We start from the raw sequence: 12,664 nt of genomic DNA, 5'->3' as shown, positions 1-12,664 counted from the left end.
TGGGTTTTACCACACCAACAATCAACAAAGCTGCAGGGCAGTAGCTGAGAGTGATGTTAATGCCCTAAAATATTATCGCATCCCTCAGTTAGGCTGAGAGTCTGATCAAAAGGGGAAAATTGTTAAAGAGAAAAACCACAGGCCCAGAAAAACTACTTGTGCTAAAGTCCATTATACCAAACCTAGATTTAATACCTAACCTAACTGCAGTTTCAACCTTCCCCAGAAACGTAATCTTAATCAACTAGTTTAGAATATTTCTGGTCAGTACCAATGAAGTAATCTGTCACATGGGTCCTCCCCATTCCCCAGAGGAAGGAGAGGCAATCTGCATTATAAAACCATTGCCATTCCTTTCACCCTCAAAAGAAGCCCTGGTCCCAAATAATTCTTTCTTTTCTTTTGTAAATAGCTCCCTTGCCCCATCCTTCTTCCTATAAAAACCTTTCATTTTGTACAACCACTCAGAGTGCCCTTCTAGTAACTAGATGGGATGCCGCCTGTTTCATGAATTGCCTAATAGAGCCAATTAGATCTTCAATTTTACTCATCTGAATTTTTGACACCTCTTATATCTATACCTATATCTTCTTTCTGTTGGTTCTGTTTCTGTGGAGAACTCTAATACAGAAGATAAGATGGTTATGTGCGCCAGAATGGTACCAAAAGAGTGGTAGAAAGAGGTTGGATTCTAGATATATTTTGAGGCAGAAAAAAATAATATTTTTTAATGGTGAGAATGTTGGTATGAATGTGAATGAAAGAGAGGAGTCAAGTTTGATTCAGAAGTTTTGGATGGAGCAACTGAAAGAATAAACTTACCATTTGTTGAAATGGAAAGACTGAGGGAGAATGAGAGGATAAAGAGCTTGGTTTTACACATAGTAAGCTTGATTTGCTACTACTGAACGTCCAAGTGAGACTGAGTTGTCATTTGGATAAACAAACCTAGAATTCAGGGAAGAGTTTACAACTGAAGATCAATATTTTGAAGTCATAGACTTTATAGCTATAGCCTAGATGAGATCACCCAGGAAATGAGAATAGATAAATAAGAGAAAAATGTCTGAGCCCTAGACTCCCCAGTAGTTAATTAGTAAGGTTAAAAAAATAGGGAGCATCCAGGAAAGAGATTGAGAAGGATCACTCAATGAGGTAAGTAGGAAACCAACACAGAGTGGTTCCCAAAGACCAAGAAAGATCATCCAAAGAGAGGCAATATTGGAGCATGTCAAGTGCTCTTGATAGGTCAAAATAATGGTGACAGAGGGTTTTTTCTTGGACTTGAGAATGTGGAGATAACTGGTGACCAGCCCAAGGGCAGTGTCCTTGAAGAAGTAGACAAAAAAACCTGACTGGAATCATTCAAGGGAGATACTATGTTGTTTATGAAAACTATATGGATAAAGCTGGAAATAATTAAAAAGGTAAGGAAAGATATACACAAAATTTAAGACAGTGGTAAACTTTTCCCTAGGGAAAATAATGAAAAGGGAACTAAAGGAACACAGGGGCATATAAAACAGAATTGGTAGTGTTATAATTCTTAAATGGGGTTATTCTGCTTCATAATATAAAATGTGTTACATACAGTCTTCTGAATGAACCAAACATAACACTATTGAAACTTAATATGAAGAAAGGGGATGGGTAGAATTGGAATCAGTGGCCATAGACTATTCTTCCATAAAGTTTGTAGGGAAATGGGCTAGTGGTTGAAGGTGCTATAAAATTAAAGTCTTTTTGCCTTGGTTTTAAGAAGAACTTTATTAAATTATGTCTATACTGCTGGGAGTGTAGAAGGGGGAAACTGATGAAGCAAGACAGGGGAAACTGATGAAGCAAGGCAGAGAAAACTGGTGGAATCAGGGCTTCAAGTACCAGAATCCTGATCCTGTGCTGTCAAGAGTCACACTGCCTGTCTTTTATTACTGCTTGTTTCTGTTGGGCTTTATGCCATAGTAAAAGGCTTTCTCCAAGATGGTAACTGTCAGCAACAGATTCACATCTTCCCAATTTAGCACACCTAGTAGAAAGAGAAATTTCTTCTCTTAACTTTCGTATATCAAGTCCAGAAAGAAATCTGACTCTTCCTACTTGAATAGTAGTCATTGATGGCTAAACCTAAGTTGCATGTCTACACCTGTTGCTAGGCAATGGTATCTATTAACGGAATATACCGTGTGCTGGGCAGACAAATATAATAAATTATCCCAGTCTGCTACACCATTGAATAATTTCTAAAACAAACAAAAAACCACAGCTTATGAAAATATTATGTTGTAATAACAGACATAGCTGGGAAAACTGAGAAAGGAATTAGGGTCTGTTCTTGATGGTTACAGGTATCTTTTACTTTCCAAAGTAGGTGTTCTTTTTGTTTTGTTTTGTTTTCCTCACTAAGAGCAATGGGGTTGACGTGGAGATTCTTGTTTCATTGGCAACTCTGTTTGATATAAGAATATGTCACAGATGAAGGTATGGTTTTCATAGAACTGTAGGGCAATGGGAGAGTTATTTTGGAATGTGACTATCTGAAGAGAATAGCACAGAGTCTTTGAGAAAATCCAGACTGTTGTATTGGAGCCAAGAAGGGAAGGGCAATGTGATTACAACGGCTATGTGTGGCAGTACCTTAGAAAGATACCTTTACAAAGAAAGGAAAAGATGTACATATATATATATATTTACACACACACACACACATAAGAAATGAGGAAAAAGTTTCATCTGGAGCATTATTTTTGATTTAGGTTCTTTTTAATGTCATTTGATTTCCCACTGATTACTGGCACAAGAACAGAAAAGATTTTCTTTTTGAAGCAGTTCAGATCTAAGCATCTTCAGAAGTTCTCTCAGAGCCAAATAGTATCCTTTATCTCAGACCAACACAGCTAAAAATTAAGGTAGATTTATGAACTTGACAAGGAAATGCGACTGATTCTCTAGTGTCTACTTCCCAAATGCTAGTAAAACCTTATTTAAATTGTTTGCATATTCACAGGAAAATCCACCATAGCTACTTCCTGTCTTTGCCATTTGCCGGCTTTGCAACAGCTAGAGACCTACCCCAGGATATCTTCTAGCACCTCCTCTTTTCTTCCTCCTTCCGCCCTCTCTCCTGGCACCCACCGCTGCTCACCCTGTTCTCTCCCACCCCTTTCCCCCAACTGCACTCCCTCCATTAGTTTGTTCTAACACTATCCTGTCAAAACTTTAGAAAGTTGAAACCTGCAGCAAAGGACACTAATAGTGTGAGTGGAAATACGGCTGCAGTAACTGAAGGGAAACAATGGAAGCCCAACCACCCATGGAAATGGATTAGTAAACTGAAACTATAATCGAGTTTGGGCTGCAAAGAATGTGATATTCCTCATGTATCATAATTTTGAATTGCAAATACAAGTCCTCAGGTTAACTCCAAGATCTATGAATTGGACAAACAATGTTAGTGGAATAAAAAGCAAATGGATACAAGTATAAGATAAAACAGTCAAGGGCTTCACGATCCCAAAAGCTTTTACAGCCTGGTATATACACACACTGTAGGTACTCTCCAAAAGTAGGCTGATGGCCCTGCAGCTTGAACTGTAAAAAACTATTACGGAATCTTCTTTCAGTTTTCCTCCACCCTTCATGAGGTTCTCTCTGTGAATACCTTCATTAAATGCCAAAGGCTTTAAGCTAATATATCTTGTTCCCATCCATTGCAAAATGTTTCTGTTTATTTTTCCAATAATGCTGCTTTTGTAATAACACCAGACTATGAAATGTTGGGGGTGAGGGAGGAGAAATGAAACAAGAAAGAGAAAGGTCAAACATTTTTTTAAGCCATATGGGATTTACGTTTGAAGTGTGTTTAGCGCAGAGACAAATTGTACATTTACCGCAAGTCACCGGGACTTAATGAGCTCCTAATGTGTCCCATAGTTCAAGGTTTTTCAGAACAGGCCAGTAACTTAGCAACCACAGCTAAACCTTGACAGGAATAATCATTATTTGTGTTGCAGCTTCAGGCTTCCCCACGATAGGTTTCTTTTTTCCTTCCTGTTGTTTTTTTTTTTAAAGGACCCCAGAACCAGGCAGAAAAGCTAAGGCTAGGAAGGGAGAACTTCCCTCCTGCTGCTTTAGGTCATAAATGGCATGATGGGAACATGAGCCTGGAGTTAAGAATTACTTCCCGGGAGACACTAAGGAAGGTAACGGGAAAAAGACTAAATATGGTCATTTCAGATGAGTGCCAGATATGTTTGCTACCTCAATATTTATGAATTCAACATCTGCAGTTTTGGCAATTCACAAATCAACATAAAATTCTCTGATGTATATAGAAAACAAACTCACGGTTACCAAAGGGGAAAGGAGGTGGGGGAGGGATAAATTAGGAGTTTGAGATTAGCAGATATAAACTACTATATATAAAATAGATGAACAACAAGGTCCTACTGTATAGCACAGGGAACTATATTCAGTAGCCTATAATAAATGATAATGGGAAAGAATATGAAAAAGAATGTGTATATATACATAAATTATATATATTATATATACATATATAACTGAATCACTTTGCTGTATACTAGAAACTAATACAACTCTGTAAATCAACTATACTTCAATAAATAATAAAAAATGTTTAAAAATTCTCTAATGTATAAAATGTTTTAATATTACTGAGGTACATATTTGTGACATAAACTCCTTAACAAGCAAGTTGCATGGTCAGCAAGTGAACCTAGCTGAACGCCCAGCCTCTTGGCTGCAGTCTATGTTAGTTGCTCTATGCTGAAGTATTAAAAAAGAAACCACTTCATTATAAATGTCTACCACTCCCCATTCCCTTTAAAACAATGACAATAACAACAACAAAAATTTCTCATGGAGATGATGGAAGAAAAGGAGAGCATATCCAAGCTAGCATTAGTGTCCAACCAGAAAATAAACGTTTTATAAGATAAACCCTGACACATATGGGGATTCATACAGAATTCTCCAGGTGTTGCTCATAACTTTCAAAGGTCTATCAGAGTTATCACGGTTTCTGCAGAACTGAAGAAGTTATATTGCTGGTAGGACACTTTAATAGATTATTATTATCAGGGAGAGTGCAGCAATGGTGAGAAGGCTTACTAAGCAGACCTGTTTCTGATTCTACAGGTTGATCCATGGTCCACATAAAAAGTGCCAGTTGATGACGCCTCCAAAACAGAAGAGAAAATGTGTTATTATTTTAACATAGGTCTCTGTTGAGATTTTTTTTCAGGTTGAGAAAATAAGAGGGACATTTCTTAGTTTACCTCTATTTTGAAAAGTTAAATAACACAATGTTACGGGTATTCAGAATCTCTTAGCTCAAGACCTCATTCTGTGATTAACCAGCCAGGTGAGTATGGATTACTGTTAACCACTCTGGACCTAGAACCTCTTTTAAATTGTTGTAGGCCAGGGTAGTTCCTTTAGTCTGAATATACAATCTTTTGGAAAAGGCGTAGTGATAGGGCAGGATATTGCCTAACACTGTGAATAGCTCTGAATGAACCACAGCAAAGATGAATGCTAGTTATTTCTTTCCTTTTTTTTTCTACAAAGAGAATAATTATAATTGTTTTAAGCACAAGCAGGTGCTTGTGGGACCTTACTAATGCATTCTAAGGTCTCTATTAATAATTTAAAGGGTAGACACCTTGTAAGTCTGATTAATAAAAATTGTTCCCGCAGACGCTCATGAAAAATAAGCTTTGGTGAATGCTGGTGTCTGATTTTCTTATGTATATATATATATTGGGGGTAATCAGTTTGCTGTCATGTAATTATTTATATGAGCAAAGGTTAATAGTTAGCTAAACTATTAATAGTTATTAACTATTAATAAACAAGAGAGACCTTTGTCTCTTTCTGGACATAACATATAGGTCTCTGTGGTGGGAATAATGGATGGTAGGTGGACGTAGATCGCCCAGTACGAGGTAGAGGACTGTTAGAGAATGAGGAGGGATCTAGAAGAAGCTTAGGACTAGCTGCAAGGGGGTATAGACCTTGAATGAAACAAGACAGAGAAGTTGGATGCCATGAGAAAATGTAGACTTTCCAGATGCTTGGCAAGAGGGACTTGGAAGTTAGACATAGGTATATAGACTGAGGGATCACGGTCAGAACTGTCTTACAATCTTAACAATGCTTTACTGATTTTTGTCTATATCCCATTTAATTGACTGAGGCCATATTGTTTATACCGTTGCAAAGATGTCCTTTTGCACAACTTCTGGGAGTCTATGTAAATGGCTGTGTACTGCACAACTCCAAGGGTTTGCAGTTCGCATAGACCATGCTGTGACTGCTGACTCCTGGCATGTGCAGTACAGAGAACAATAGACTCACTCTCTCTAGTCGAATACTTCTGTCTCTGCACATAAATGGATGGAAGCCCCTATTTACTATGAGAAAGGGTTGGAGAATTGGGTGTATATATATGACGGTGGAGAGTGAATGGGGAGAGAGTTATTTCTAAATCCATGAACAATGGAAAGAGCTACTAGCTCTCTGTGAATGACAGCTGGTATGAGGCTGTATCGCCACAAAGTAATGAAAATAACAGCTCGTGGGGTAGAGGAGAGTCTGGAGGAAGGTAGAAGACACTGGCAACCTACAGTAGAGTCATGTAATGAACCTGGCATGACTGTCTTTCAGGATTATCTACACTCCGATCTGTAATTTGAGGACAGAATTCATAGTAATATATGGGTGCTCTCTCAGGGGGAAGAGACGGGGGGAGAGAGAGAGGGAGAGGGTCAGGGAGAGAGGGAGGGAGGGAAAGGGAGAGACGGAGAGAGAAGAAAAAGAAGGAGGAGGATGAAGAGGTGGAGGAGGAGGAGGGGGAAAGTCCATTTTAGATCAGGGCTTATTCTAATATACCCGTTTTAGTCCACAGAAAAACTATTTTGAGTTCCATAGCTAAGATAACTAATGTGCTATGATTCGGGAAACTGTGGTCTGTCTGGTGGGCTAGGAGAACATAAAGGGTACAAAATAAACTTTCGTCTTTCTTTTCCTTGGTCAGGGCAAGTTTTGTGAAAACAGAAATATAACCTCCTCTCTCTTGTGAATTTATTGAGAAATACAAAAAGAATGCTGAGAAGAAATTACTATGAATTTTTATGAAGTGAAATAAGCATATATTTTGGGGGAGTTAAAGGAATTTTCTTCAGTTACTACCGCTAAGTTATGGGAAACTGGGGAGAAGGGGAGATTAGTCTCAGATGTGATCAGACAAGGAAAATGCTCAAATCATATTCATTTAAGAAAAAAACAAGAACAAAAACTAAATGTTGCCTACATGTGGTTGGTTTATGGAGTGGCTCCCATTTTATATTAATATTTTTGACAGCCATCAGCTTTAGCGTAGATATGTTTAAGCAAACCAGGCAGTCATCCAAAATAAATTTTAAAATTGTTCTGTGTTTCCACTGACTGCAAGGCAAAATTAAAAGTATATATAGAAAAAAATAACAAAAAGATAAGCAGTGATTCACAAGAAAGGTTTACTATGATGGTTTGATCAGGAATTTTCTTTATCTGTACAGTATCTTTGTGGTACTAATATGACAACATACTGCTGTGCTTTGGGAAGCTTGCAATTTCCCTTTCACCATAATCACCTCGGCTGAATCAGTTCAGTTCAATTCAATTTGACAAGTGCTTATTGAGCACTTCAAGGTGAAATGGAAAGAAACTGGATTTGGTTTCAGAATTCCTGGATTTGGTTCTGGCTCTGCTATTTACCTGCTATTGACTTTTACTAAATAAATTTATCTCTTTAAGCCACGGTTTTGCAATGTGTAAAATGAGAGTCTACACAAGTAGTGGGGCCCTTTCAGGTGTAAAGACATGAATGAGAACATAACACTTTGCTGGGATTTGAGAGTAATGCAAAATAGTTACATGATCTGAAACTCTTTGTCACTTAGATGGCAACGTGGACAGCCAGCCCTAAGTCATTTGCTTATTTGCTCTCAGACCTATTACTTGTTGCTTCTCTGTCTTGTTCCACATTTCCTGAGCCTTTGCTTTCTGGTTTCCTGGAGGTTTGGCTAATGACAGGCACTGGTGTAAGACAGAAGAGTGGGAAGAGGAGAAAACCCAGAAAGATTTTTTTTCCTCTCTCTGCTTGGATAGAGCCCAGGGCAGCAGCTCTGGCTCTTGTTAGACAACTTCTCCTCCATGGTACTGTCTGCCATAGAGCAGGCAAGGAGTGTTCACCAGGATACTTCTGGGCTCTGGTAACACTACCTACTCTCTTCGATTCTCCAGCTCAAGGGTAGTAGTAGCCATGTCTTGCTTGTGGTACTCTCTGGGCTGCTTCATCATCTTCTTTTTGGCCTTTCAGTTCTTTTACTCCCAGTACAATCAATTCCCTTCCATTTGAAATACTAGAGTGGTTTCCATTTTCTGACTGGATCCTGAATATTACGTAATGGAAAGACTATAGATGTGGTATACACACACACACACACACACACACACAGACACACACACACACACAGACACACACACACACACACACACACACACACACACACAATGGAATACTACTCAGCCATAAAAAAGAATGAAATAATGCCATTTGCAGTAACATGGATGGACCTAGTGACTATCATACTAAGTGAAGTAAGTCAGAAAGACATATACAATATGGTATCACTTACATGTGGAATCTAAAATAAGATAAATATGAACTTATTCACAAAACAGAAACAGAATCGCAGACATAGAAAACAAACTTATAGTTACCAAAGGGGAAAGGGGGAGGGATAAATTAGGAGTTTAGGCTTAACATATACACACTACTATATGTAAAATAGATAAACAAGGTCAAACTGTACAGCACAGGAAACTATATTCAGTATCTTATAATAAAATATAATGGAAAAGAATATTAAAAAAAAGATTATGGCTTTGTAGAAAAAAAATTATGGGTTTGAATCCCAAATCTGCCTATTAACTAGTTAAGTGATAGCGGGGGAAAGTTATTTCATCTCTTTAACTATAATTATTGGAATAATAATAATTAAGTTACAAGAGGTTTCTAAGGATTAAATGAGAAAATACATGTGAAATGGTGCCTGGCACAAGTTAAGTGTCTAATAAATGTTAATTTCTTTCCTTTTATTCCCATGGACTACTCAGGAAGAAAAAAAAATAAGGTGCTCTTAAGATAATTATAAAATAACACAAAACTATAAACCATATACAAGGATACCAGGAAGTGCTAATAGAACATAACTCACCTACTTTAACTACCCCACAATTCTAACCCAACCCACAGACTCTTCCCTCTGCTTTGGAACCTCCTGTATTAGTCTGTTTGTGTTGCCATAATAAAATGTCACAGACTTGGTGGCTTAAACCAAGAAACTTATTTCCTCACAGTTCTGGAGGCTAGAAGTTCAGGATCAAGGTGCCAGCCAATTCAGTTTCTCACAAGAACTCTCTTCTTTGCTTGTAGATGGCCATCTTCTTGCTTTGTCCTCATATGGCCTTTTCCAGGTGTGTGTGTGCAGAGAAGGGGAGAGAGAGAACAAGCTCTCTGGTGTCTCTTCTTATAAGGACACTAATCCTATTGGATCAGGGTCCCAAGCTTATGACCTCATTTATCCTTAATAAATTCCTTAGAGGCACCATCTCCAAATACAGCCACACTGGGGTTAGGGCTTCAGCATGTGAATTCTGGTATGACACAAACATTCAGTCCATAACACTTCCTATATACACTTTTAAGGTGTTAGTAATTGAGGCATCCTTCCCTATCTAAAACAACCAATAGGTCTCATCTGCAAATATAATTTTGCCAATATTCTTCAATCTAACTTTTTCATATAGTTTTATTTTCAAGTTCCATAGAACCTAGGTGATTTTATAAATCTGAAAGTTCAAGTCTATATCTAATAATGTACCTTCTCTCTAGTCTCTAAACTCATTTTTATATTAGTGCTGCATTTAAATTTGAAAAGGAAGAGATGTTTTGACTTTTGCGGCAAGATTAACATCCTGCTTTGCAATGACATAAAGATGACTTAAAGAAACTAAGCCATCTTCCCATTTAAAAGGGTTTCTTAGGTTCAAAGAACATTGTATTTCCCTTTGGACATAAAATATAATTTAGCTAGTATAGTAATGAAATGGAGAAGATTCTGAGGCAAATAAGTAGGTTTGAAAATCAGCCACAGAAACCAAATGCTAAGGTGTGACAGAACTTGGTGCACTTAGGGCAAGGGCTTCATCGTGGAAAGCTCAGTTCCACATACTTGCAAAAGGAGGGATACAAAGCAATCAAACTTTTTACGGACATTGTATTATTATTAAATTTGTAAAACACTTTGAAAATCTATTGTCTTTATAATAAAATATTTTTAAATGACATTAGCATGAACCTAATTCATTATTTCATTTCTAACCTGTAAAATAGTCAGTATAACTTTATCTCATTGTAAATGCTAACATCATATATGATATTTTCCATAGCTGAAGCTCCTTATAATGGTCAAAAAGAATTTTGAGCAGTATCGACACAAATTGTTTTCTATATTTACCCAGAAGCTGTGAAATTCTTGGTCAGATTTCAAGCGGATGCCTGAAGAAAGAGTATCAGTAATTACTGTATCCAACAATCTATGAGAAGTTACAATGTCAGTGGTTAGTCAGGAATAATAGGTTTCTCAGATGTTTGTTTAAAGTTTTGTATTGGATTTCCCCAGGTAATCTTTCCTGGCAAGAGCAAGAAGAGCCTGGTCATTGAATCTCACTCGAGAGAGACAGTGGGAGATAACTTTCTTATGCTAAGTAACATCTAAAAGGCATCACAGGACCCTTGAACCTAGCCTGCTGTTTTTACTAGACTCATTGCCACTATCCCATTTCCAGCAGAAAAAAAACAAAAAAAGTGCTCATAAAGTGCATCCTACAAAACTTATTAAGAGCCGGAGAAAGTGTCAACTTTGGTGAAGTAAATCCATTTCTAGGAATCCAACCAAAGTATCCACTGATTAAGATCCATATATAAAGATGTTCATTATCCCCATGACTTTTAGTGGTGAAAAATTAGAAGAACTTAAATGTCCTCTTGAAAAAGAATTGCTTAATTTTGGTATATTTGTTTAATGGAATATCGTAAGGTAATTCAAATGATATTTAGCAAAAATAATAGAAGAACAGATGTTATCTTTCGGTAAGGAGCATGTACTTTTCTTTCACTTTCTCTAAATTTATTCACTTTTCAACTATAGCTAAAAGATTATACAGATGTTTACAAAATCCAGAGTTAACTTACTGGAATCATGAAATCCAGATTTCAAAGTATTTTACAAATGTATTGAATAATAATAATATCCCTAAAATATGAAATCCCATTTGCCACATGATAATTGTATGTCTCATAAGAAAATGGGTATGAATAGCCCTCCCTGGGCACTTCCAGTCTGTCTGTCCTCTAATCCACCCACCTTTCTTCACAAAGGCTGATGTGGTGCCTACACTTCTAGACTGAAGTGATGTTAAAGATCTTTGCTTAATTTAAGCTCCTTGTTCTCTCAATTTTAAGGTACCAGAAAATGCCTTCTCCAACTTAGCCCATAACATTGGAAGGCAGGGTATGAAGTGGTCAAGTCCATGAACTCCAGATTTAGACAGCAAGGTTCAGCCACCTGTCACCTCAGTTCTGTCACCTACTTGCTCAGAAAGATGTTTAACCTCTCTCTGCTCAGTTTACTCTTCTGTCAACCAGGTTTACTCTGAAGGTTACATGAATATGTTCGTCACTCAAAGCACTGCTTGGCACATAACATTCAATAAATGTTAGCTGCTATCATTATTCTTATTATTATTAGGAGGAGTGTCAGACCCTCTATGTACCTTCTTTATTGTCATTGAGTAATATTCTGGTATTATTTTGTATATTGAGGAATGATCATTGCATTTTTCAAAAGTAGGATGATAATGATTATGAATCAAGGAACATATTTCATGAGTAGAGGAGAATTTAGAAAATGTGTAGCACAACGATTTTTTAAAAGGCGTTCGGAGATTTCAACTACAGCAAGTTATACATTCAGTTTTTGGCCAACTGGAAATAACAACCAGGAATCCTGGTATCATGACTCGCTCTTCCACCAGGAGACACTGAAGCCTCTTGATGACAATGTGCAGCCCTGGGAAAAGGTGCAAATTACACTGGAAGGGAGAGTGAGAAAGCATCACGTGTCTTAATAGCAGATGAAGCAAGCGAGACTGGGAGAAGACTCTCAACATGTTATTATAAAATCTGAGGTGAATGAGACAATCTCCCCTTTCATTTAAAACTGTTGTCAGATTCAACAAACAAAGCTGTTAGCTTAAGTACGATGGACACCTGTTCCTCATTGAGAAAATATTTTAAACATCAGATGTAAATTAAAATGTTTCACATATTTCAAATAGAGTGTAATTCATAAAAACTGTTTACATGTTGCAATAAAGTAAAATATGAGCTTGGCAGTTTTGATCTGTTATTTAACAAACATCTCTGCGTCAGTTAGGTTTGGAGGTACAGCTCTACACATATTCCCTAGTTATCAAGTGGTTCTGGCTCCCAACTGCTGGCTTCACACTGGAATGACACTGAGTTTTTGCTTTT

At 37.3% G+C, this 12,664-nt stretch overlaps 1 long non-coding RNA gene across 1 annotated transcript; it reads right to left on the bottom strand.

Annotated features, from left to right (window-relative positions):
* Positions 1 to 4,032: 4,032 nt before the first annotated feature.
* LOC309660376 lies at positions 4,033 to 12,054 on the bottom strand. Its single transcript, XR_014263381.1, has 2 exons — positions 8,517 to 12,054; positions 4,033 to 8,479 (listed from the first exon to the last, which is right to left on the bottom strand). It is a non-coding gene; the product is annotated as an uncharacterized lncRNA (long non-coding RNA).
* Positions 12,055 to 12,664: the final 610 nt, after the last annotated feature.

This window comes from Balaenoptera physalus, assembly GCF_965194825.1.
Source record: "Balaenoptera physalus genome assembly, chromosome: 4".
NCBI classification, from domain to species: domain Eukaryota; kingdom Metazoa; phylum Chordata; class Mammalia; order Artiodactyla; family Balaenopteridae; genus Balaenoptera; species Balaenoptera physalus.
Note: the sequence above shows the minus strand (reverse complement) of the source record. Positions and strands in the feature narration are given on the sequence as shown.